This window comes from Nicotiana tomentosiformis, chromosome 2 (genome assembly GCF_000390325.3).
Source record: "Nicotiana tomentosiformis chromosome 2, ASM39032v3, whole genome shotgun sequence".
In the NCBI taxonomy this organism is placed as follows: Eukaryota; Viridiplantae; Streptophyta; class Magnoliopsida; order Solanales; family Solanaceae; genus Nicotiana; species Nicotiana tomentosiformis.
Genome location: NC_090813.1, coordinates 31692524 through 31698530, shown reverse-complemented (window position 1 = coordinate 31698530; position 6007 = coordinate 31692524).

The following is a 6007-nucleotide window of genomic DNA, read 5'->3' as shown; positions in this document are numbered from 1 at the left end:
GATTTCACTTAGCAAGTAATCTAAGATTCTGAATTTCCTCAAGTCAGGGTTAGACACAATACTTACCTCGCTCCGAAGACCACTTAATTCTCAATCACAACTTTTCTTTTGGAATTCACCTCCAAACTACTCGTATATATTCAAAAAATGACTCAATAATATCAAATATTGCTAAAGGAATCAATTATATTGCATAAATTAAATTTCCCAAATTTTCCTCTAAAAAGTCAAAAAATCGACCCCGGGCCTGCTTGGTCAAAACCCGAGGTTCGGACCAAAATCCTTTTATCCATTCACCCCCGAGCCTGAATATGTAATTAATTTAGGAATCCGACCTCAAATTGAGGTCTAAATTCCCAAATTCTCGAAATCCCTAGTTTCTACCCTAACTCCTAATTCTACCATGAAAACTCTAGATTTTAGGTTAAAAATTCAAGAAATATAATGGGTAATTGAAAGAAAATGGTTTAGAATCACTTACCAACAATTTGGGAAAGAAATGACTCTTGAAAAATAGCCTCTCACCGTTTGATTTTTGAGAAAAATGAGTTTTTGGCTAAAATCCCGTTTTTGGGGTCTGTTAAGTGCTGGGCAACAGTGTTCATCGCTTCGCGAGAGCACTGTCGCGTTCGCGAAGTGTATGGGCTACCAAGCCTTCGTGTTCGCGAGATAGTGATCGCGTTTGCGTAGGCTACCCTTCCCTGGTCTTCGCGTTCGGGAGTCATTATTCGCGTTCGCGATGAAGAAAAAGCTGTCTGCCCCTCCCCAGTGCCTAACGCTATGCGTTCGCGATGGGCTTGTCGCGTTCGCGAAGGTTAACGCCCCCATCGCTTCGCGTTCGCGAAGAAGAAATCCTTAGCTACCTAGTTTGCTCTTCGCGTTCGCGAGAGTACCTTCGCGAACGCGAAGAAGGACATGCCAGAACACAGATTCTACAAAAAAAGCAGATTTTCAAAGTCCAAAACATCTCGTGGCCTATCCGAAACTCACCGAGCCCTCGGGGCTCCAAACCAAACATGCACACAAGTCTAAAAGTATCATACGAACTTGCTCGCGTGATCAAATCTCCAAAATAACACATAGAACTCCGAATTTAGCTCCAAATCAAATAAAATTCTCAAGAACACTTTAAAATTTCTATTTTCTCAATTGGACGTCCGAATCACGTCAAACCAACTCCGTTTCTCACCAAATTTTATAGATATGTCTTAAATATCATAATGAACCTGTACCAGACTCCGGAACCAGAATACGAACACGGCACTAACAATGCCAAACATCAATTAATTCTTAAAAATAATTAATTTTCAGACTTTTAATTCTCATCAAAAATTCATAACTCAAGCTAGGGACCTCCGAATTCGATTTCGGGCATACGCCTAGGTCCCATAATTCGATACGGACCCACCGGGACCTTCAAAATACGGATCCGGGCCTTTTTATCAAAAATGTTAACCGAAATCAACTAAAATCAACTTTTAAGGCAAAAATTCTTATTTTCATTAGTTTTCAACATAAAAGCTTTTCGGAAACCTGCCCGGACTGCGCACGCAAATCGAGGAGGATAAAAATAAAATTTTTAAGGCTTAAGAGCGCAGATTCAAATTCTAAATCATAAGATGACCTTTTGGGTCATCACAAATATACACAGCTAATAATAATTATATCAAGATTAAGAGTATAAGTGCATTTAATGGCTAGAAAGTTTATTTTATTAAGTCAGTATAAAATACTTATCTCTACTTGGTCCGTTCAATACATATAAAATATAATAGCATAAGAAGTCGGAATTAAACCATTCCTATAATCAAGATAAATTATATTTAATCTTGTGCTACAATCATTCCTGATGGTTTGTCCAATTCCATCATTAGATTATGAACATGATCTTTATACTTATAAGAACCGATGATTTAATCTTTCGTGTATAAGCTAAACTCTATACACTAAATTATCTACTATATAAGTAAAGGACACAAACGAATATATGATCTATTTAAAACTTTATTAAAGTTGAATAAACAATTATTCCATATTAAATACTATATCCAAACCAAAATTCATGGTTAATAGTATATATCCCAACACTCCTTACATATTTTATTATACTTGTTACCTCCCCTTAGTAACTATATCAGATAACTCTGTCTATCAACGTTTAAACAAATATGAAGAAATCACCGATTGTATACGGTAAAAATCGGTCTCAAGAGTTCGGTGACTTAGGGAGGGACACGTGTCAAGGATGACCAGTTAGCAGTGATTCAACCATATTGACACCGGATACAAACATGTGGTCGGGTAAGATACAATTCAAGATATGACCGTTACAGAAACATTACCAAGATCCCAAGATTCCTCCGGCCTTTATTACCCTTTATTATTCTTTATCACCTTTTTATTACTTTTTAGTGTAGCATTAATATTGGTAATTAATGGGGCATAATTAGTAGATCAAACACCCCATAACTCTAGTATAAATAGAGGCTTTCATTCTATTGCAAGGGATGAAGAAATACTGATAGCAAAAAACTAATATTCTTTTTCTCAAGCTTTATTCAAGTGTTGTCGATATTTTTCAATTATTTTTTATCCAGGCGGAAACATTATGAAGCCAAGTCTTGTCTTTTCTTCAATTATCCTTATTTTAATCGATTTGTTCTTCATTACTTTATTTTATCGGATCAATTTAATCTATGTATCTATAAACCACGTTACAAATTCAACTGTACCGTTTTAACGATAAACACCAACCACTCTAACGTCTTTAATTTGTTGGAATTTAAATGTTAATCTTCCATGATTTTTATTTCACTTTATTGACTATTAGGTCATACCCTTCCCTACAAGGCAAAGAATATTTGGCAACATGAGCAATATTACCATATATATGAACATTTTCAGTAAATACTTTAACTGCCCTACTCCTTTCTTAAAGCAGAACCTCTTGCAAGTTGCATAAGAAAAGCACTTTGGCCACTTTATTCTAACTTGATATAGTTCTCTTATGTATATTAAGACCACATATCTTGTCCCACAACCCACAGGCTTGGTTTTTTTTAAAATTCCTTTACCCCTTTTACAACAAGATTCTGATACCTTTCTTCAAACTGATTACAGAAACAGCGCACTTGTATATTTAGAGTACGTACTCTGTTAAAATTGCAGTAATAAGAAAGAGAACTAAAAGGGGACCATCTTCCTTTTGGACTAACAAAGATTTCTTTATTCTCCTTCTTTTATAGGCCCACAGGTTTATGAAATAAAGAAAGATCCGTCATCCGTTCAAGCTTTTGATACACAAATCAAATGAAAGGTAGAAAGGAGGCAGAAAGTGGAGGATGTTAGATTAATATTATCATTAGCAGTAAAAAATATATTTATAATTTGCACATTTGAGTCCAAAGAAATGGATAAAGAACATGTAAAAGAAGGATTTTTCAGGGTCTGTCAACTTGGTATTTTTATGCAATGTGTGTGGTCTATTCAGCTGAGACAGAGGATACAACTCATGGTCATGAGCCACTGCACCAAATAAGAATTAATCTGTAGCTGTCAGGAAATACCAAAGCAGTACAATAAGAAACTAGTGATTGATTTGAGCTGGAAATTTGTAGTTATTTAATTGTCTTTCCACTGTTGGTGAAAAATGTTTCTAACACTCCCCATAAGCCTAATGTATGTATGATGCACGCAGGATTTTTACTCCGATACAAAAAATAAAAAAAGTAAATACGCGAAAAAATTAAGAGAATTCAACATCTAATATATATACATGAAAAAATTGACGTATAATTTTGGTTAAGTTGAACCCGCTTCCGCTCACCTAGCTCCACCCTTGGTTGCACGGATTCGTTTACGAATATGTATCAGGTATGGTTGCATGTATTGTAAAACATTCGCACTAAATATTCACACCCGTTGGACAAGGATATAGTATCAAGACGTACAAATGAAGGATTCGCAAAACATAGCTTACTAATATTGCACATTCTTCAGGATGATATGTTAATGAACCTTTGTCAATGTCCTCAGGTGAAAGGAAAAACATCTTGGAACTCAAGCAAAATACTATGTGAATAGGAATTATATTAAACCAAAGGTGAAATTCAATACTGTTTGCATAAAAGAGGTAAAGAAGATGAAGGTTCTTGTGTGGGATTTTGTTAAAATGAGGGTACCAAGTAACTGAACTTTGTATCAAAGCAACAAAAGTCATTAGTAATGAGACTAATATTTTAAATATCTTTTTTCCCTTCTCTTCTGTCAGCAAGATTATTTTTTGCAGGAGACACATTAATCCACAATCAACAGCTAGTGGTTTCCATTAAAAACATGTTGGGGTGGGGCAATCACACATATATGGCAAAATCTATACTATATAATCTCAAAATCGTACTTGATAAAAAGTAGATAGTGGCAGATGCTCCAATTATCGGATGTATTTCTTCATGCAAACTAAATGTTAAACTCATTATACTTTTGAAATTATGATTTCAAAGTTTTATAATTGTTAACAATTTAAGAAATTTTAACATATAGTATATTTCTGTTCCATATCAAAATTACTGAATTTAGTTAAATCCATTTAATATAAGCTCTATCCGCGCGAGCAGTAACAGGCTGCACTGCTTTATATGAGGACATGAGAATGAGTCCACATTAGCCATGTTATTCATCATTCTAGTAATGTGGAATGAACGTGATATGTTAGTCCACTTTATATGACAAACAGGTATATACAAATATGTACTCTGTACTTGTTATATATGGAGAAAAGGACACAAGAGCTATGAGACAGACATGTTAATCCGTTGGGATCTAAATAACAAGGCACCATACAGAAACTAACAAACAAATCTTGACGACGATAAATCAAACAACAAATAATAAAATTATATTAAAAGAGAATATTATTATGGGGTGTGGTCAATTAGGAAAGAAACAACCAACAATATCTCAGTCTAAAATAAGTCGTGGTCGGTCTTCCTGAATTGATAAGTTTTATGTTGATTACCAGCCTACAGCAATCCTCCTCTCCTCTGTCCGTTCATGAGAACGACAATGTGAGCAAGCTTACACGGTAGGAGTTAACAATTAGGAACGAAACAACGGGGGAAATAAAAGCAGAGGAGAAGTTATTTTTATTTCAAGATCCCCTTTTATATTCTGAGTTTCTCAACTCCCCAAAAGAAAACCAAAATGCAAACAGGAAATAATAGGAAAAGAGAACATGAACTTTGCACTTTGGAATACTTTCCAATCAAAGCCAGAAGAAAGAAAGGAAGCCCTTGTGTCATGACTCTCAGTTTTGAGGCCCAGTTTAAGTGAAGCAGATATTCTGAACTCTTTATAAGCTTTACAGTATATTGTGTAATGTAATCGTCTCTATTGATTGTTGTCTTTTGTAAGCAAACCCAACTGGCCCGAAAATTCCTTTGAAAGGATTTAAACCAAGATTCAGCTTAAGCCAGCCCAAAAGTCATGCATATTTCTCGATTCCAATGTGTTGAATGTCTGTTATATTCACAATACCTCATATTGATCTATGGAACAAGGCCCAAACAACGTATTTAGCCAAGTTGAAAGAAACAAATACCTAATGTGATCCATTCAGGATTTGAAGTATATGAGTTTTGAATTGCGATCGAACTCATAGCTTGTTTTAATTATTGGTTTCAACTAAATAATTATACATATTCAATAATTAAGTAAAAACTATTGTGTTCGTCTAAATCCACACCTAATATTGTAGCTCTGCTTTCTTTACTTGTTTTGTCTATGTTGACATGAGCGGTTTTGGTTTTGATGATTGACAAAGGAACACATGCATGAACCAGGTCCATGGACAGTGTACACAGATAACAGACATAATCAAAGAAAAGGCATGCACGTGAAATGGATTAGTATAAGTGGTTATTTCTGATAATCCCTAAACAAAAAAGTTGCATATTTGATAAGGATCACGACTCCTTACTTGAAGAGAACTCTATCCAAGATAATGGAA